This window comes from Pinus tabuliformis, chromosome 7 (assembly GCF_031772625.1).
Source record: "Pinus tabuliformis cultivar Carrire ecotype Pingquan chromosome 7, CPIR1, whole genome shotgun sequence".
In the NCBI taxonomy this organism is placed as follows: domain Eukaryota; kingdom Viridiplantae; phylum Streptophyta; class Pinopsida; order Pinales; family Pinaceae; genus Pinus; species Pinus tabuliformis.
In genome coordinates, this window is record NC_142293.1 from 1,665,353,245 (window position 1) to 1,665,375,984 (window position 22,740).

Here is a 22,740-nt window from a genome sequence, read left to right on the forward strand (position 1 = left end):
CCTTTGAGGATATCAAAATAGCTTTAACCAAAGCACCAATCCTCACAAGCCGAAGTTTGATAGAGACTTCATAATCTTTTCCTTTGGATCTGAGCATACTATTGTTGTCCTATTACAAAAAGATGACCAAGGATGTGAGAAGCCCATTTCTTTCTTCAGCAAAGAACTTAGAGATGAACCTTTAAAATATCAAATTATAGAGAAGCAAGCTTATGCCCGTGTGAAATCTATCAAGGATTTCAAAGTTTATATCTTGTACTCTCATGTAATAGCTTATGTCCCAAATGCCGTGGTCAAAGACATTCTAACTCAAGAAGGAATTGAAGGCAAAAGAGGAAAATGGATAGCTAACATTTTGGAATATGACATGGAAATTAAACCAAAAAAAGTGATAAATGAACAAGGATTAGCCAAATTGATGATTGAAACCAATTTTCAGGCCCTTGACATCAATGAACTAGATAACGAACAGGAGATGGCGACTCCACAGATCAATCAAGCCTTCTTACAATCACCTTGGCATGCTGATATAATTTATGTTTTGTTAAACTTGCAAGCTCCTCCAGGGTTATCCAAAACTAAAAAGAGATTCTTGAAAATGAAAGCTTCAAAGTTTTGTATTGTAGACAATGTTCTATTTTGGAAAAATCATGAAGGCATTTTACTAAATTCCTTAACAAAGGATGAAACTGACAAAGTGCTAAAATAATTTCATGCAAGGGACTGTGGTGGACATTTGTATTGGAAATCAACAGCTGATAAAATCCTAAGAGTGGAGTTTTATTGGCCCTCCCTGTTTGCTGATGCAAAGAAATTTGTAGTTTCTTGCCATAAATGTCAAATCTTTGAAGGCAAGAGAAAACTTTTACCTTTACCCCTAAAACCCATTTCCACTGAGAGACCATTTCAACAATGGGGTTTAGAATTCATTGGAGAAATTCACCCTTCCTCTTCTAGCCAACATAAGTGGATTTTAACTGCCACAGATTACTTCACCAAGTGGATAAAGGCCATTCCTTGTAGCCAAGCCAATGACTCAGTCATCATGCAATTTTTAGAAACCAATATCCTATCTAGATTTGGCTGTCCAGAAAAGATAATAACTGACAATGTTGCTGCCTTTAAATCTAAAAGAATGACCAATTTTTGCCACAAGTACCACATTACTTTGGGCCACTCCACAGCCTATTACCCTCAAGGTAATGGTCTAGCTGAGTCATCCAACAAAAGCTTAATCAATATCATAAAAAAATTATTGGAGGAAAACAAGAAAAAATAGCACAAAAAGCTTATTAATGCACTGTGGGAGATAGGTTGACCACAAAGAGATCTATTGGAACAAGCCCCTATGAGTTGGTTTATGGCATGGAGGCTGTATTCCCTTCATCCTTGGGAATCCCTATGATAAAATTGCTGCAAGAAATATAGGCAGAACCCAATGATATTCAGAGAAGAATCAATCAAACAATTCATTTACAGCAGACCAGAGAAGAAGTGTATCAAAGATCTCAGATCCTACAAGAGAAACTGAAGAAGATTTTTGACAAAAGGACAAAGGCAGAGGATTTTTTCATAGGAGACAAAGTGCTGAAATGGGATTCCAGAAGGGAAGATAAAGGAAAACATGGCAAATTTGATTTCCTATGGAAAGGACCTTTTGCTATTCAGGTTGTACAAGGAAACAACACTTACTTTTTGAGAAGTTTGGATGGTACAAAAGTAGAGGATGGGCCAGTCAATGGGTGGATGCTCAAACATTATTTTGATCCACTTTGATTGAGATGACAGGACTGTATTTTGTACATAATAGTGTCTATTTTCTGCAGTTTATTACAGCAATAAGATAGGAAATAAGATGCAGCAAATTTTGAGGAAAAGCAAGGATCTGTGTCACCTTTTTGTATTCCATTTTGAGTTTATCAGAAGAAGTGAAGAAGAAAACTTGGGAGCTATAAAAAATGATAACAATATTCAGGAAAACTATCAAAGACAGAGTTGTAATTCTGTTCAAATCAGCTTGTGAGAAATGTATATATGTCACAAAGATACAACGTTTTTTTTTTACAGCAGAAGGAAATTTCAGATTGCAGCAAGAGTTGAATATAAGGCCATCTGACCTGTTTTTCTTGGCTTTTCATCTAGAAAAGCCATCCCCAACTGTAGCCACTGTTAGGTTCCTATACCAATATGTGTCATATTTCATGATTGACTGTGGAAATGCCAAATATGATCATCCTTTCCATGCTGCAAAGATTCCATATTTTCAAAAAACCAAAAAATTTAAAAAATGTAAAGAGGGTATGCCCTAAAAGAAAAATAAAAGGGCAAAAAGAATGAATTGGTCAAGAAAGAAAGAAAATGAACCCCAAAGAAAAGACCAGGAAAGTGTGTTAGTCAAAATTCCACTACTGTCATATTTTTTGCAAACAAGTTCAAATTATGCAATCAGTGACTTCTGTCACACTTGATGGATGGCCAAATAGCTCAATCTTGGCCTCTCCATGTTTAAATTTCTTGTTTTAGCATTAGAGAATAAGGTCTTTCCAAATAGTTCAAGCTTGGCAGATCATTAGTTAGGTAGAGAAGCAAGGGAGCTCAACAGCTAAATCTGAGCCCCTGGAAGAAATAAGGGTAGACTTAGATAGGAGGACAGCTAAAAGAGAACAAGAGAGAAAGGGTTTGCTAGCTCAAATGCACCCAAGGAGAAAGAAGAAAAAATGTTAGGTGTATTAGGCTGGGTAGGCAGTTGGATGTTACCGAAGCAAGTTCATGAACATTTTTGTCTTTTTTAGGATCTATCTCATGGCTAGCGCAGGTACCATGGCAAAGTGGCTGCAAAACATCTGGAGCATGACTAATTTCCCTTCTCATTTCCCCAAGAAATCACTTACTAACCTCCCCACAAGGACACTGAGATCAGCTCAGTGCACCTAGTTCACTTAATTTTATAGCAAAGACTAAGTGAAATTCTGGTTTTACTTAAGAGAAAAAAGCCACATTTTTTGTGTAAAAATCTTTTTCATCCTTTATACTAAGTTCTCCAAGTTCACCACCTCGATCCCTTTTATTCCCTAAGCCTAAGTTTACCTTCAAACTTAGTGTTTTGTGTAAATCTACCTTTCATATTAAACATCCCTTTCATATTGACATTCTAACTCTATTATATAGCTCCCATATAAAGTTTTCCCCACCCATACTATGTAAATACACAAAAAATCCCAAAACCTTAAATATCCCACTCCCGGCTACACTATAGGCCATATGTTATAATGCAATCTGAGTCAAAAGGCGTATGTGAAACCCTTTGAATAATCCATGGTCCACTTCTTAAAAGGAACTAATCGACATTTGGTTGGTTAATTAACTTAACCCCCCCGACAACCCATAACAGATACACCCAAAAAACATTGAAAAGCGCTCAAATATTATGGCAGGCCCCGTAGTATAGCCTTCTGCCTATTTTACATGACGCCAACCGTTGGATCCGATCCCCCAGATCGGACGGCCCACATGCATATCGCAAGCCTTTATATGCCAAATGATAGCATCCAGGGGATGGGCGGTATTTCCGTCGTACAAAGGACACGCGGCAGGCGCCCGGGGTGATCGCTGGCCCCCCTCCAATACCACTATGGCCCAAAATCGGTGCGGGGGCCAAACCGCTTACCGCCTATGCCCCCTCTCCGCTGATGTCACTCTCTCGTCACCCTCTCATCATTCAACACATCACCCACCACCCCGCCTTCACATCATCTACCGTGTCTGCCACGTCACTGCCAAGTCGGCCTCCGTACCCCCGCTATACGACAAATTCATTACGTCATGCTGACGTCACCCAACCAAAGTGCACTAAAACCCGCCAAAACCAATTTTTTTTTCAAATTGTCGTGAAATGGTCATTTTCATCCATTTGTGTTGGTTTGTTCTATGGGACACATTCATGCGGTTTTCAACCAAAATAGCTGTTTGATTTCACAGTCTGCCACCCAGCTAAATCCAACCTGCAAACCAGTCTTCAAGCTCGGCCCACCACCTGCATTTTGCACAGAGCGCCCATTAAATTAGGTATTTACTCAATTTCTTCCGAACCCTGTGTATTTCCGCTTTTTCTCTGAGTTAAAACCGTGAAACCAAAAATTGTACAAATCCAGTCGACAACTCTTGAGAAATATACCATAACTATCCCTATTTTTCACATTATTTCCACAAAACAACCTGTTCTATCCATTTTTTCGCAGAAAACCAGAGTTCCATAACTAAAAACATAGTGCTGCCCCCGAACCTCTGCATTTTAACCTCTGTTCTGCCCATTTTTTCCGAGAAATTCCTCAAAATGTGACTCCCTCTACAAATTTACCCATTTAGCTAAAGTTCAAGCTCATTTCGGCCTGTAATTCCCGCAAAAAGAACACAAAAGCATTGTTTTACCTACTATTACTGTGGAAACCCAAATTTCAAGTTAAATAATCATAGAGGATCGAAAAATGGAGGCTCCAGTGGCCCTCAATGTTGCCCCTTTGAATGCACCACACAAGGAGCTGGAATGGTTGCCCTTAGCTGATAGGGACTTCCAAATACAAGACTTAATGGGTATCAAAGACCATCTGCAAACATTTTGTGAAATTTGAAACAGCTACCTAAACAAGACTGATCTCTATGGCATATGGGAGTCCAATCTGCCCATATATTATCTTCCATTAGTTAATGTATTTCCAGATATAATCTGCTTGTGTTGTGCTAACTATGAGCCTACTCAAAGAGCAGTCATGTCCCCAAATGGCATTGTCCTGTTCTATATCACTCCTGACTCAATCAATGAGATGTTGCATTTCAAGCCTAATCAGCCTCTGGCTCCTTTGTCTATGAAATATTTGCTGGATGAAGGCTCCAAACTATCCTTTGCAGAAATAGGCCAAATTGCCAAGTTATTCATGAGCTCAGACTCCCAGCCCAAAGACTCACCTCCTTTTCACCAGGTCTATTTCAATGAAGTTGGGGGAACTGTTATTGACATGATATCCTATGTCCTGGGTTTTAGAACAAGTGAGTATGTTGATGAAACCATTCTAGCTCTGATGTCTATATTTATTCCAGGACACCCTCCTGCCATCAAGTTTGAGCCTAAATAGAGATTTGGTTTTCAAGTATACAACATATATATATATATATATATATATATATATATATATATATATATATATATATATATATATATATATATATATATATATATATATATATCATCTATTCTTATACTATCAAACAGATAGTTTTCAGTTCCCTGTCAAGAAATTGGATGCAAAAGGAGAAAGGAGATCTGTCATATTTTGGACCCCAGTCTTCCATATAGTCCATAATTATCCTTATACTTATTGTGAGTTCATTGATCTATTCATATATCCAGTCTCATCTCTGCTGATGAGAAGTCCCCCTCCCAGACTCTCAGCTGAAATGCAAAAAATCTTGCAGCTGTCCAAAAGCTATAAAATAGGTGACTGGTACTTTTACCAGAATCACATAGAGATTAGGATTTATGGCTGTGAATTGTGCCCCTACAAGCTGCCAAAGTATGTACCTATGAGACTGTTTTCCCTTGAATACTTTAGGCAATTTATTAGCTTATATTTGACTCATTTTTATGCTGCCAAGAAAAAGGCTCAGCTGAAGCTAAGAAACCAACTAGGCCCCCTCATTATTAACAAAAAGGAAGGGTGGAAAGCTGCTGAAAAGATATTAGGTGAGCAGCTCAAACTAAAAAGGAGTCTTTGGTGGGTACCCTATGACCCAAATGGATTCATCCATGATAGAAAGATAAAATATAGGCTATCAGGCTATGATCATTGTAGAATCCCTGATTTAGAACAATATGCTAATCAAGATGAATGGATAGAGGGCACATTGGTAGAATAGATTACTGAGGAAGAGAAAATGGAACAGGCAATGAAAAACCTTGAAAAAACTCTTGACCTGGACTCTTTTGGACAGGTCTCTTTCAAACTGCCTCAACACATTGGAGCAGGCACATCATCTGCTACAACTTCACAACAACCTGTCCAAGAAAGTACTCCACCTGCAGGGACATCCAAAGGAAAAGAAGTGTTGCACTCAGAGCAACAAGAAATGACAGATCAGTCAACATCATCATAGCAGCAAGGCCGAGGGCAAATTCCTCCTGCCCAGACCAATGCACCAGAGATACCAGCATTACAGACTCCTCTCAATGAGGAGAAGGGAAGAAAAAGGGACCGGGAAGAGGCCACACCCATAAGTGGGCCAACAGAACATCCAGAAGCAAAGAAACAAAGAGTGGATCCTCTACCTGAAGAGGAAGTTATAGAGGAGATCATTGAAAGTCCGAGAAGTGAAAGGGCGACCAGCCCACTAACTTCCCCAGTGATAGAATCACCTACCAGTTCTCATGGACAGTAGTTGGGAAAATAGCCTAGTATGGAAATTTCATCAGCACGGCCACAAAGCAAACAAAGTTCTGATATTAAAAGGCCATTCATGGACATCAAAGCACAAAATGAGCCAATAAGAATGCAGCTTTAGGATCAGTTCCTCAAAATGGCTCCTGCCAAACAGCAGAGATTGATATCTGCATATGATATCAAGGAAGGAAAAATGATATTGAGTCATTTCAAGCCCAAAGTGCAGCAGCCACAGTCAGCTGCCGATTATATTAGAACAAATATGGAGGATCTTACCAAAGACATTCACCCTTTGGACCAGGTTGAGTTGCACAAGCAAACCGGTGAAATGGTCTATTCCACTTTGGCAGACACAGCCATACAAGCTCAACAATTGTAGAATTCACTAAACAACACATCTGCCCAATTAGAGTTGGAAAAGGCATCCTCTCTGGCCAAGGAAAATAGCATAAAGTCCTTGGAAGAAATCATCATTGAGCTGGGACATAATCCCAAGGATCCTAAAGCAATAAAAGCACTAATAAAGAAAAAGGAGGATGACATAGCTGTCGTCAAGAAGCAGTTAAAACTGCCAGTTACTATGCCTCCACAAACCACGGAGATAGTGAAAGAAAAAGAAGGAGAAGACATGATGGAGTTGTTAATAAAAATGAATCAAAGGCTAAGTGAAATAGAGCAGGCTTTGGAGAAATCATTGCAGGAAAAACAAGGAGAGTTGGCCTCTCAGCCATCTCAAACAGCCCCAATAGCTACAACTACTCCTCCTACAGCAACAACAGCAGTCCCTTCCACTACCCCAGCATTGACAACAGCTACATCAGTCACAGATGCTTCAGCAGCGGCAACAACAACAATACCAGATACCAGCATGAACATGGAAAAGATGATGAAGGAAATAAAAGAATTAGAACTCCAAATGGTAGAACTAAAGGAAGCCAAAAAAAACTGGCCAAGTTAGACGTAAGATATGATAAATCTAAAATAACTCTGGCTGAAAAAGCAAGAGAGGTAAAGGCCTTGGAAATAAGGTAAAATCCTTGGAGAAAGATCTTACTCTTCATAAACCTCTATCAGAAATTAAAACAATTTTGTGGACTAAGATTGGCTAGTCCATCACTGATCAATGGAGATCAATATAGACTATCAATGAGGAAATTGAATTGATAGAAATAGCCCAAGTGGAGATTCAAAAGGCCAGAGCATTATTGAGAAACATGCTCGAACAGGCCAATAGACTAATTCATTTTTTGAATACTCATACCAGAGAACAACTAGCATCTTTAGATATCAGGGACAGAACAGGTACTATTTTGACAGTTAAAAAGGTGCTGACTATGAAGAATTTTATACAAAATCTGGAGAGAAAGTGTCAAGAAATGCAGATAGAAATAAATGTTTTTATAGAAAAGTTTACAGTCTTGCAGCAAAAGGGTCTACCCAGATTGTTTACCATCAATCAGAGGCTGTTGGCACATGAACAATATGCTCACACGGTGAATACATATGTTACCAATCAGATCAGAGCATCATCAAGCACTTCAGAGGACATAGTACCTCCCTCTGGACAAAGCTTATATAACAAGTTGGAAAATCTGTTCTATATTGAGCATGAAATAACACATCTTTTTGAAGTACAGCCCAATTTCTACAGGTATACTGAAGATGATGAAATATTGATAAAACTACAAAGACACCAGTTGCCAACAGACCAATGGTGGCAGAGCATGTTAGAGATTTTACCAATGTAGTTTTAGTTCACTTTTTGATCATCTGCATTGAATCAAATTCAATGCACGTGCCACCTATAATAAAAATGAAAATAACAGAGGAAGGAATTCACGCCAAAACGCATTAAAGCAGAATCAGGCACAGATGAAAGGGTTGGGACAGCAATGCAGGAACACGAAATAAAGAGACAGCTACCAGTCAACTTGTTGAGTTAAAAAGTCAAATATATCAGACCACCTAAGGCAGCCAGTACAGTGGAAATTACTCCTACATTCATTGCGCTCTATTTTCAATGTCATTTACTTCCTTTGAAGAAGTAGATGGATAAAGTTATTGCTTGATATTTTCTCTATGAGATATTTTGTAACTCTTTTTGTATAAATACCTCCCTTAGAGATGTATTGTGGGTTGGTGAATATCATTCTGGACCTGCGCTGTAAATTTGAGAACTCTTCTGAATAAAGATTACTAGAATGCTTTGCTGATGAACTCTCTGGTTATGGAATTGATGGCAGAAGCCCATGTTGCAGAATTCTTGGATTATCTCATGGATCAATAAGTCTTTTTACCTCTTGTTCTACTTTATCTATGTTTTATATATCATCTAAGTATCATGTTCTAAATTGCAGGAAAAAAGAATAGCCCAAAATTTACTTTGTTGTACTCTGTGTTCAATTCCTATCATTTTTATGTTTTCTTCAGGACTAGCATAGGCAGGAATTCTTGACTGCTCCTGTCTCCCTCGTTCTTGCACTCTGAATATAATTAAGGAATTCTTAACTGCTCCTTAGTAATATTTATCCATTTTCCCTCTGTTAGCATGGTGAAAGATTCTTATTTGCCTTTCATTCCCTGACTCCATTTCATCGTATTCCAGCTTGAAGATTGTTCCATGTTTAATTATCTTGCTCTGTAGTTCCTCCTTTGCCAAAGAAACCATACCCAGAAGTTTATTTTCATTTGACTCCATTAACCCAATGGTCTGAACTTCTCATACTTTGCAGCCCTGTTCTATTGAATGTCACCATCCACAACTCAAACAAATACTTGTACTTCATAGCTAGCCTAACATATAGCAAAACAAAGCTAAAACATAAAGAGAGAGCCCTCTCTGGCTACAGATTGGCTAGAATCTGCATCTAAAAGACTGGTTAGTGGTTACCTCGGCCATATTCCCTTTTCCCACTGCTTTTGCGGAACAACCTGAGTGATAACAAGATCTATGGTGGCCAACGCTGCACAAGGATTCCAAGGTGTATTGTAAGGCATGCGACGTGTGTTAGAGAACGGGCAGACCGTCGCGAAGAGATGAATTTCCATTACAACATCAAGTATCGTTGCAACCATTTGAAAAATGGGTGATTGATTTTGTTGGGCCAGTTTAGCACCTAGGGAAGAAAACTGGTGTGTGTTATATCATCATCACGATGGAGTATCTAACTAGATGGGCAGAGGCACAACTGGTTAAGAATTGTATAGGGACTACAACAACAAAGTTTTTGTTTGAGTATGTCTTAACCGGATTTGGATGTCTGAAAGTGTTGATGAGCGACAGAGGTATGCATTTTCTGAATGAAACAATCAACGTGTTAACCAAAGAATTCTAGGTCTACCATCAGAAGAGTACACCGTATCACCCACAAGCCAATGGAACCGTTGATGCCTTTAAAAAGATTTTGGAGAACACGCTGACAATGATCTGCAACGCGCAGTGAGATGATTGGGATGTGCACGTACCTACAGTACTATGGGAGTATAGGAATACTTGCAAGAAGCTGACAAGACAAACGTCATTCAGATTGGTCTATGGTGTAGAAGCTATAATGCCAATGGAGTATATTCTGCCTAGTCTGTGCATAGCAGTGCTCATAGGTATGGCGGATTGCGAAGCCTTGGAGGAATCGCTTGCATAGTTGATGGAGCTTGAAGAGGACCGATTCTTGGTAGGATTCGATCAACAAGTACAGAAGGAATGTGAAAAAAATGGCATGATCGCCACATCAAACTTTGCACATTCCAGGTAAATGGTATTGTCTTGTTATATGATAGTAAGTTCACTAACTTTCTGGGTAAATTTCAGATGCATTGGCTGGGGCCATATATTATCAAAGAAATTACATATGGAGTTGCATTTTAGCTCATGAAGTTGAATGGAGAACCTTTTCCGAGAAGAGTGAATGGGAGTCGATTGAAGCTATATATGGGTGATCCTGTGCAATGACTATATGGCGGCAAGATAGCCTTAGTGCTCCTGGAAGCTGTAAGGGATCGTGGGACTGTAAACTACACTGCCAGGGTCAGAGGACTATGCAGCAGGCGGGCTGTGTGGAAAATGGTGAAGTTGCAACATATGAGGTTGCGAGCAAGAAGATGCACCATGGAGAGAGGTGTCGTGCAGTGCAGCAAAAAAGTGACCGTTGGAGCCATTATTCACGACTTGACAGCTAGAAAATGGTTAAGAGGAGCGGGTTGGCGACATTTAATGAAAAAATATTTGAAGATTTGCCACCAAAACAACATTAATTGTAAAAATTTGGTTGGAATGATCAGATTTGAATTCAAAAACCCCCTATAAAATTCGCATGCCAACCCAATAGAGAACACTTTTTTCCCTTACAGTTGTTGAAATTTGTTGTCTATCGCTTATGAGCCGAGTGTTTTGGGAGGAATTATTCGCACAAAAAGATATTCCTCTTGAAGCATGTGAGTTGTTTATGGAAAGGATGACTTCCACCAACCCCACCAAAGCCTTGAGATTGAAAGCAGTTGGATCTGATGCTCTAGGACTAGAAGTATCTAGTGTCAAAGCCACACCTGCGGTACCCACAACGCCAAGGTCACCAAGGTTGAAACAAACCATGGCGAAAGAGAACTAACCTACTGCCAAGGAAAAGAAGAAAAATTTGATGCAGGTACACACTTCCCCAAGGAAGCATACTGTGAGACCAACACAGAAGAAAGATAAGAAACCAGCAAAAGATAAGCAGAAAGTAGTATACCTGGGGGCAGAAGAAGGGCAGGGAATGGAAGATATTAACGCTGAAGGTGTAGAACCTATAACAAAGCTCCCTAGGTATATCCCTATGAGAAATGGAAAGGAAAAGATCACAAAGGACCCAGACTTGGAGAAATTTACCATTTCCACACCCTTGCTACATAAGCAGGTTCCTTTTGAAGGTCCACGACTCGCGTGAATCCCACTATTGAAGATGGAGGATTGGGACCTCGCAGATCGTGCTAAGTTCCAACACTTAGTGATGAATAAATTCATGAAGAGAGTTTATTATGAGGAAACAAGTGTTACAATGCTGGAAATATAGGAATGGGTCTGCAGTGTCAAGCAATCAGGATTGCTCAACTTTCTATGGGTGCAACTTACCATCGCACCCCCATTAACACAATTTGCGTATGCCAGCTACTTACATTGGTGCATGATGGGTGCCTATGGCTAGGAGGGCCTATACCCATCACATATATGCTCATTCATAGGATTACACACCTACCATATGAAGGTCTGAACCCGGCCAACGAGATTGGAAAAAAGATGGGGGAGAAGGAGTTTGCAGAAAGAATGAAGAAAGATTATGAACTCGTAAAGAAGTTTCACTGGTACTCAATTTTATCCATCTCAGACCCCATAGTTCAATTGGCAGCATAGATATTAGCAGGAAAGGTGATGAGGAAATGTCATGCAAATAAAGTTCCGACGCACATAGTGTCCCTAGCTGCACATTGCGCGAAGAGTGTGCAGTTCAATTGATCCAAATACCACTATCAGGAGTTCTTGACAAACTGCCGAGGGGTCTAGGATGAAACCAAGTCATTTCACTACGCTTGGTTATTGTTGTCCATTATGCTTGTTGCATGGGCATTGACGAAGGACAGCCAGTTTCCTCCACTTGAGGAATGATTGCTGGAGGCAGTGCAATTCGCCTCCTTATGGGATCACAGAGACGAAATTTTTGTGGGTTCTGATGGAATCGAGTCTCCACATGGCTATTAACCAATGTCAAAGGTTGTCCCCAACCTTGTACATGCATTTGTTAGCCTATGCAACCCTGAAGCTTGACTTCCACAAGGTGTATATCCTAGTGCGGAAGGATCCAGCACAGAGGTTGCATGACTTGCCATATTTTGTAACAGAAATGGATGTACAAGAGGTGGTAGCAAGATGGTCCGCAGAGTGGAACCCCTTCAAATATTGCTATTGGGCCAAACACGAGTGCAGAGAATTCTACCACGAAGAAAAGGGAGGAGGCAACTAAGGAGGTTACACAGAACCTAGCCATGTAGAATAAGAATGATGCTGCAGAGAAGGCTTATGTTGAGAAGGAATGTGTTGCGAAGGAGAAGGCATAATAGGAGCAATGTGAGTCCCAAAAAGGTGACAAGTCAATTTTTCCAGAAACAGAAACAAAAGATCTGACAAGACAAGGCAGTAGAGGCAAGGAAGGGAAGCACACCCCCTTCATTTTGAAAAGGCGTGAATTAAAGTAGCAAGGTGGATCGTGGAAGAAGAAAAAAGCTCAAAAAACACAGGTTGATCCCATGGTGCTCACAAAAAGCGATTTGGATGAAATCAGTGATAAAGGTAGGGACACCGCAATAGAAGTATTGCAGGAGCTTGAGCAGCAGTTAATGCAGACATTGGGATGATTTCAAAAGGACCTCCGAGACTTGCAACTGCAAGAAACCAAGATCCAAGAAGATGTCGAGAAGGTGAGTGACACACAAGACAGTTTGGCACATTGTAAAAGTACACTTGCAGAGATGGTTCCGTGGCTACAAGATGTGCGAGTCTTTCCCTTGCCTGAAGGTTCAGTCCACAATGACACTGAGGAACAATGCACCCTCCTTGACGAGGTCATAAATACAGGCCTGAACCTTGCTATGATATCATTTGATTCACTACATGCATTACTATAGGGAGTCGTGGAAGAGCTTTGCATCAGGGAACAATGAGCACTCAATGTTGTCAGTGAAATCAAAGTCAATAATCAACAATTGTTCGTTGAAAAGGCACAGGTTCTAAAGGAGAAGGAGATGCTACATGCACATAGTTCATGATTGGAGTCAGTAGTTGCAGAGGCATGTAGGAGGGTGCCTGAGCTTCATATCCCCGAGGATGCACAACTAGAAGAAAAGATCAGAAAACTAGCTATTGGTGTGCACGAAGCCAAATCTGAGGTTAATTGAGTTCATTTCAAACTCAACATGAAGATCACCAAGCTATAATTAAAGTTGTAGCCCACGACTCTGCCGGAGGTCCGAGAGTAGTGTGGGGCCGCGATAAAGGAAGGAATGGCCACTCTAGATGCGACAATTGCTAACTACACAACATTATTTGATCAATCCATGGAGTTGGTGACAAATATGATGGAGGATCCAAACCTACAGACGCTAAATACAGAGGTCAAGAAACTACAGTGACAGTATGATGAATTTAGGGCAACGACACACTCCATCACACCAGCGTTGCACCTAGCCAAATTACAGCAGGGAAAGCAGCTCCTTACACAAGTAGAGGAAGCACAGAAGAAGGAGGCCTTGCTAAAGGCTAGATTATAGCCATGGTTGCAAGAGGTTTAGCAAGTCATGACAACCATCTAGGACAAGATTAAAGGCTTGTAGCAGACATAGTAGACAATGAGGTTGGCCGCAGAAGGACCAGCTACAAAAAAATTAGTGGAGGAAGTTAAGCAGGAAGCAACTCATAGCACTGCCAAAGTTGCAGTAATCCAAGTGGAGCTGGGGGATCTTCATAGCAAGATCGCAGTTCTAGTCGAATGACTTTAGGGAGAGTCACGATCTCTGTGCTGAGGGCCTATTGGGATGGGGTCCCTTGGGTTAGTTTTGGGGTTAAAATAACCCAAGTCTTGATGTATTCTTTTTAAATAATATAAAGGCTCCGCGATTTATGTATGTGGAGCACACAAATGATTAGGAGTCAAAGGGGTTTTAGCCCCTTGTTTATGTAAAGTTTGAGTCGGCTTTGAGACCCACCTATGATCTGTGGACCATGGGATTGTATGAAAAAGGGTATAAATAGGTGTGTCTTAGAGAGTCTAAGGCAGAGGTCATGTTAGATATGAATGTAATGGGCCAATAGAAGAGTAGTGATATCACATAGAAGTGGGTCAGATAGGAGAAGAAAGGCTCTGCAGCTGAGTGTGCAGAGGCCTAGGTAGAGTCCGCAACTGAGTGTGTAGACCCCTACAGATGAGTGCACAGGATAGGTTTGAGTCTGTAAATTTGAAAGGAAGATCAGTAAAGAAAGTTACCGAAGAAATTCTTGTGTATATCTGTTTATCTCTGTTTACTTTTGTTTATGATATATGTTGTTGACGAATAATTTGTTTATAGAATATTGATCTAATGATGCACAATTCTCTTAAATAAGTCTTAATAAATGTATGCAATGCATGTTAAGTAATTTCGTGAAGAATATGATTAATTTTGTTATGTTTACTAAATAACCTAAGTAGATCTTCGTGAACACTAATTAAATATTGTTCTCTGATGTGCGTAAGTGAATAAATCGACTGTTAAGTGTCCACAAAGGCTACTCGTAGACCTTCACGAAGGTGAGAATATTGTCTTAATAGAATTTTAGTACCAAGCCCTAAGGGCTTATCGATCTACACAAAGGTAGATCTATGGTGTTAAAAGACATCACACTCATCTCTGGATGAAGAAACTTGGTTCTTTCATCCCCCCATACTGCTTCGAGTGAGACTGCAGCCTACGCTACACGGGTTGTTGCTGAAAGGGCTAGTAGTGTAGGGATTTATTGGTTGGCGCAACTAACTCTGAACCTAGTTCAGGAACCCCTAAGCCAACAATTTTTGCAAGGATGATGAAAAGGGGTCAAAGGATGTTGATTGATCCAGTTGAAGGCCCACTAACCATATCTGACAAAATGGCCTATAATAGTTGTCATCATATATGCTAATTGGAAATGATAAGTTAAATGATAGTTACTAAAATAGGCATTTTGATCAAATGGACCAATTATGGCATGAGATTATTTGTTATTAAATTAAAAATACCTGTATGTTTGAACAAATTTACAAATGATTTGAACAATAGAATCATCTCCCTCACATAATAAATATGAAAAACCATTTCCTTGTACATTGTTAAAAACTACACTAACATCATGATCATTGAATGAAGTGAAAATGAATGCCAGTATAGAAAACACATGAAACTAGTCAAGATACAATGAATGAAGATTAATTTTATTCACGAAATAACTCATGCATTCACTAGCACTCAAGAAGATTTTAGGTGTGATGAAGAAGAATATTAGGAGTATAACATTCACAAGAAAAACTAGGAGCTCACTATTCTCAAATGTATGGGATAGGCATGATTCCTCCAGCTAAAGATATTCTTTCAAATGATTAGCTTCATAGTTCCATGCCTTGACTTCCTCAAAAGTATTGAAAATTTCAAGCATTGTAAAATCATATTTTGAAGATTGAATCAGATTATGCATGGTGTGAGGATGACTACTAGTGGTAATTTTCATAAGATCACTGTTATCTCGGTGGAATCCATCTACATCAGTAATTTGGTCGAAATTTTCAACTTCAACAACTATATTACTTTAGTCAAAATATTCTTCTAATTGAACATATAAGGATGGATAGATTAGGTCAATCTCATGAGTAACCTAAACAAAAGAATTTTCTTCATGCAAGACAGGAAATGATAAGGAATGGAATGGATACTCGGTGAACTGATTGTTTCTTTTTTCATCATGGATAACCTCACTATCTTATGTCAATGCAAAATCCAACTCATTAGATGAAGACCTTGAAGAGCATGGAGTATATTTTTCACAAGTTAATGTATTATGAGTAGGGCACAAGGGATAGTGAGATGAAAATGAAGTTTCCATAAGAACATCTTCTTTGACCAAATCAAATTTGAGATGTATTTTTTTTCAAATCTAAATCTTTTCGAGAAACCGAAAGATCAATTGGTGCACTTTTTCATTCATCATCATACGCATCAACATATTCATGATCATCAGAATGATGGTTTTCTAAGACTATAGATTGAATAAGAAAATTAACTTCAATCAATTGGCTACTAATATTAGTATATAGAAAATCATCCAATAATGAAGTAACAACATATTGACATAAAGGGTTTGGAAAGAGGGAAGATAGATCAAAAGTATACTCACCTTTCTACTCCTATACTTGTGTAATATGACCACCTTGTAGTTGATCAAAATTTGAACCAAAAACTTGAAAATCAACAGAGTTTGAAGAACTAGCTGGTGGGAAAGATTGATGAGGTGAATCAAGGCACAAAGATTCATGACAGTGGATGATAGAGGATGAAATGTGTTCCTTGAAGAATTATTACTTTCAATGGAACCAGATCCAAGGTTAAGGTTAAAAGTACCAATGTCATCTTAAGGAATGAGAGCATTAGTCTTCACCCAAGGCTCCATGAACCATTCCAAGGTTTCTTTCATCGGATATGAATCATGGGAAGTGTGCGAAGATTGAAGAGACGGATTAATAATCCGATTTTCATATTTTTAATTTGAATAACTTCAACACAAGGCACAAAAAAGGGAGGAGGACAAGGGATGAAAGGAATATTAGGTTCCTCCTCTATAATTAGTGGTATCGTATGTATTTAAAAGTTGGAAGAGCAGAATCATCATGGGGTTCAAACTCACCATGTAAAGAGATATGAATAAAAAATCTCAAACTTTTTCTTAAATAAATCCCAATCTATAAAATAAAGTTTACCATTGGATTTATTGGAAAAACACCCTAGGAGTATGATTTGGAAATGATCCACTTAAGATACGATATTTAAAACAGACTCAACTCACACAAATTCTCATCTGGCCCTCCTTCTAATGCCAATTGTTGATGGTGATAGAAATAAATAAACTAAGGGAGTCTCCCTAATGTGAAGTCCTAATTAGGCCTCACACCATATGAAGTAGGAGCCCCATCTGGAGTATCGACCCAACCACCATAACTTAAAGTTTTTCCCCAACTGCAATGAATAACATAAGAGAGTATGCACATAGCCTTTGAAATTAGCAAGAAAGTTGACAATGTGAAAAACAAATTGCAATGTGTAAAAAGATCCTTTCACGAGGGGAGAGAGAGGAGTGACTCTCTTGAAGGAAGTAATAGTACTAACCTAAGAGAGACACACAAGAGAAAGAAAAGATTTGTTATTTATCTAGCTAAGTAGTTAACATAGACACAATGATCGTTAAATCAAATAGAACACCAATTAAACAAGTTAAGTACCAAAGCCAATGAAATAGTTTAATTTTCTTAACACATATGAACAAAACATATACCACAAACATATAAAGAATAGTCTTACTACATTCACACTAAATTCATGAAAATGTGTTGGATCATCGATATTTTGATTATTAGGTGAAAGATCCAAGTACACAGTTACAATGATGAGCCACTAGTTCTAATACCGGACCATTAAGTCACTTATTGCTTCTCCAAAGAATGATCTTCTCTCTTATGCTAAGCTAGAGAAGCCAAGGCTAGATCTCTAAAGGCTAAGCCTCCAAACACCCCTTTGCTTGAGTGATGAGGGTGTATTTATAAAAATATGAATGACCTTTCATATCCCCATGAGTCTTGAGATTCCCTCATGACTCTTCGACTTCTAATGTGACCTTTGGACTTGTATATGACTTTTGGACTTTTCCTAAATACATTTTTTTCCATATATGACTATGTGAATTTTCATATTCCACATATGAATCTTATACTTCCACACATTACATTTTTCCCTTTCCTTTTGATAATTACATCATTACATCCACAAATGATGGGGCAAGTCACATGGACACACATGACATTGTGATGCCATTGGTACAATTCACAACTTGACAATCATGACATGGACTTAATGATGAGATGGAAATGGCAAGTTTCTCTTCATTTTTATTTGTTTTTAATCTTCATGAGAGGTATGCTTTGTTCTTCGTCTTCACCCTCCAAGTTCTTGAATGATATGGAGTCTTCACTATGATCTTGATCTTCAAGCTCCCATCACAATCTAGTGCCCTTTCATTTTCTTTCTCAATGATAAACTTCTATTTACGACTTCATGAGTGACTTCTAGCATAGTCTCCTTCTAATTTTATTCAATCATCATCCTATCATGGTAAGATATAATACGTGCAATTGGAGATCACTCATGATAAAATGACATCAGCTTGAAAAACTCCTAGCCTAACATTCTTGATGAAGATCACTGAATGAGCTGGAACTGAGTACCAGACTAAGAGAAAGGCTCGGGGATTGCACAGTGCATGGTTCTAGAGGTCAAGAGAGGAGGACTAAGGCTTATGACTATGCCATGCATAGTTCTAGAGGCCTAGGTAGGAAGATTGTGCAGTTGAGGAGCTCAGTGGGGTTGACTTGCCCACTGAGATTGTGCAATGTGTAGTTCATAAGAGAGAGAGGCCATGGTTTACACAGTTGTGCAAATCAGGAAGGAAGGGAGACAACTTGTTGCTTGCCACTATGCAATTCACATAATGATACTGGTTGGAGGGAAAAAATATGTAGTTATGGAGGTCAAGAAGCAATCCTTGAGCATTGTGACTGCACAATGCATATTTCTTGGAGGGAAAAATTATGCATTTCGTAGTTCCAAGAGGAAAGGGGTTAGCTTGAGGCTTGCTTCTGCGCAATGCATAGTTCAAACAGGTTAAGTGAGGCCAAGGTTGGTCATTCATGAGGCTTTCCAAAATTTGACTAAGTATGGAATTAGTGAAGCAGATATGAAACCAGGGTAATATTAGAACATGATCACACACTCAGAACAACTCAAGACATAAAATTGAACACTCAAAACCCATAAACAACATGGTCCCTTTAATGTGGCAACAAAACAATACTCTCCTCCAAGTGCAACACATAAATAGACTTTGTGACGACACTATTGAAAATATGTCAAGGCTTAGGGAATATGTCTAATGCATGTATATACGATGAATAAAACACATTAGTGTAGAAGAATGCATTAGAACTATCCTTCAAGAATGTACAACTCATTCCCTTTGACTAGATGTGACACTTAAGATACACTTTATGGCGACATTGACGACACTAGTACGAAAATGCATAATACTTTGGGAATGGGTCTAGTACATGTCTACATGATAAATGGGACCCATTGACAGAAAATTTTCCCCTTGAAATGAACCATAGCTTTGCTTTTTGTGATGTATGAAATTTCCCATGCCAAAATATGACACTTTGGAAAGTGAGATACAAGTGCAAAGGATGCTTACAAAAACTTAAAGAAACTGAAAGTGACACATTCCAGAGAAAATATAACATGAAAATGACACTTTTTAAAGTGAAATCAAGACAAAATAAGAAGCGTGAATGTGAAAGAAACACTTGCGAAAACAGAGGCGTGTCAGAGAAATAATTGTGAAAGCTCAGCAAAATAGAAGTACAATTGCAATAAAAGTGAGGGAGTGTCAATGGAAAGTGTGCACTAACCATTGAAATGTGTTGTGTAGTACACTATGCTTATAGATGTAAGTTTTAACCATGTACAAAATTTACCTGCATACGTCTAAAACACAGAAAATAAACAATGCGAGAGCATAACGCATAAAACACATATACATAGAGATTCTCCCCTGGATCCCAAAACTAGGACTACCGGCTTCATTTGTCATTATTGTCCTTTCAATGTTACAATACATATTTATACATGCCAAAGCATCCAATACCATGGACCAAAAACCATCGCATCCAAAACCATCAACCGAAAACCATCGCGTCCAAAACCATGTGCGAAAAACATGCACAAGACCATAGGTAGGTCTGCCCAACCTAATATAGGGTCCAAAAAAAAAATTTCCCCACGGTGCTGCCTCGAACCCCGTAGTGGGGGGCTACCCACCCCCCTTGTGACCCCCCCACTTCACAATCGACACAACGAGGGGGGGCTCCACCCCCCCTCTAACCCCCTGGCTAACTACGTGGGCTAGTCGTGGAAAGAGCATAATACAACCCAACATTCTCCCACTTTTTGTTTTCTTTCCACAGGGGGCCACAAGAGAGCTTAATCATTTATCTAGCCCTGCAATGCCCATTGTTTCTCTACACCAAGAGAACTTCTCAGAGATAACAGATTTTCTCAATGCATCTGCAGTATTCTTCAAAGTGTTCACCTTTACCAGCAACATCTTTTTGTCTTCTATCATATCCCTCACAAAGTGATACTAAACATCAATGTCTTTTGCCTTTGAACGGTAAGCAGGGTTCTTTGCCAAGAAGATTTCACTTTGGTTGTCATAATCTACCCTTATAGCTCCCTGCACTAACCCCATACTTGAACAAAATCTCTGCAACCAAACTGCTTCCTTGCTTGCATGAGTGGCTCCCATGTATTTTGCCTCTGTAGTTGATAGTACCACTAGAGATTGTTTCTTACTCATCCAACTGAATGCACCTCCAAATAGGTTAAACAATACCCACATGTAGATCTTCTTTGATCCAGATATCCAACCCAGTCTACATCAACAAAGCCATGAATATCCAAAACTCTATCCAATCCTTGTCTTCCTTGGTAGCACAAACCATAATCACTAGTGCCATGCAAATACCTGAAAACCTGCTTCACTGTTGTCCAATGCTCCTTCCCTGGTTTTGACATAAACCTGCTCAATACTCCTACTGCATGTGAAATGTCTGGTCTAGTACAGACCATCGCATACATCATACTACCGATTGCACTTGCATATGGAACAAGGGATATGTCCTCTTCCTCTTCTTTTGTCTAGGGACACTATTCGGCGAATAACTTTACACCTACAGGAATAGGAACCTTCACTGGTTTACTATCCTACATGTTAAACCTCTGCAGTATTGTCTCGAAATAATTCCTCCGGTTTAACCATAGATTCCTCTTTGCTTGATCTCTTTTAATTTCCAAGCCCAAAATATAGTTTGCAGCACCAAGATCTTTCATGTCAAATTTGGAGGACAATTGGGTCTTCAAATCCTAGATATTTTCTTTATCATTTCCAACCAGCAACACATCATCCACATACAAGACCAGATAAATAACACGGTCACCAATTAAGTTACAATACACACAGTGATCTTCTTTGCTTTTGGTGAAGCCAAGTCTCTGTATAAATGTATCAATATTTCTAATACCACATCCTTGGTGACTGTTTTAACCCATAGAGAGACTTCTTTAACTTGCATACTAATTCTTTCTTACCCTTCACCGCGAAACCTTTAGGTTGCTTCATGTAGATCACCTCTTCGAGATCACTGTGAAGAAATATTATCTTCACATCCATCTGTTCTACCTCAAAATCAAAATCAACAGCAACAGATAAAAGTAATCTAATAGAAGCTACCTTGTCAATAGGAGAAAAAATATCACCAAAATCAATTCCCGACACTTGGGAATAACCTTTTGCTACCAACCGAGCTTTATATTTCTCCACCTTTCCTTCTGCATTTGTATTCTTCTCGAACACCCATTTGCTGCAAATGGGTTTCCTTCCAGCCGACAACTCCACCAGATCCCAAGCCTCATTTTTGTGCAAAGATGTCATCTCATCAACCATGGCCTCTTTCCAGAGTTTTCCATCCTCTGAATCTACTGCTTCCTTCACAATTATGGGATCATCATCAGTAATAGATAAAGAAAAATTTGAATAGAAAGTAAATGGACTATACCTTTCTTGTTGCCTTCTTTCTCGAACTGATCTTCTTAGACCGGAGTTTGTGGCTCTTCATCTTCTGATTCCTCCTCTTCTATAGAGTATGATTCTTCCTCCTTTAGCTCAAACTCTATATTCTCAGGTTCCTTTGGTTGGACTTCATGTTTAATAATATCTTTCACCTCTCTGAACACCACATCTTGGTTGTACACAACCTTCCTTGTACACAATTTTCATAGAAATCAAAATCCAGAGAGCTATTACTCATACCTTCTACCATACCTTTACCATGAAGTATTCGAAGTCCCTTCTCTCCAATATTTCCAAGCCTTTGATGCCACAACATGGTCTTCTCTCTAGAGACCACTAGATTTTCTACTCCACTTTTAGGAACCACAGAACTGTTGCACCCATCAACAACAGTGCTACCTTGCAGCTTGTATAGAGTTCCAATCCGAACTCCCCACATCAATACCAGTGCTCCCTAAACCATCTTGCAGGTATCCTTCTCAAACACTATTTTTACACCTGCATCATCAATATTGCATACAGAAATCAGATTTCTAGCCAATGCACAAATATGCAGAACACCCGGAACTGTTCTAACCCTTCCACCTTGCAACTTTAACTTTACTTTTCTGTGACCAACGATTCTAGCCTTCCAATCATCCCCTGAGAAGACATCACCACCATCGTATTTCTCATACTCGCAGAACCACTCTCTCTGGAGAGTGAAGTGAAAGGATGCACCTGAGTCAATCAACCATGCCTCATGATCTACATGTCTACTTGAAGAAGCCAAGTACACATCCCCACCTTCATCTTAGGTAGTTTTCGCCTCTACAGAAGTAACATCAT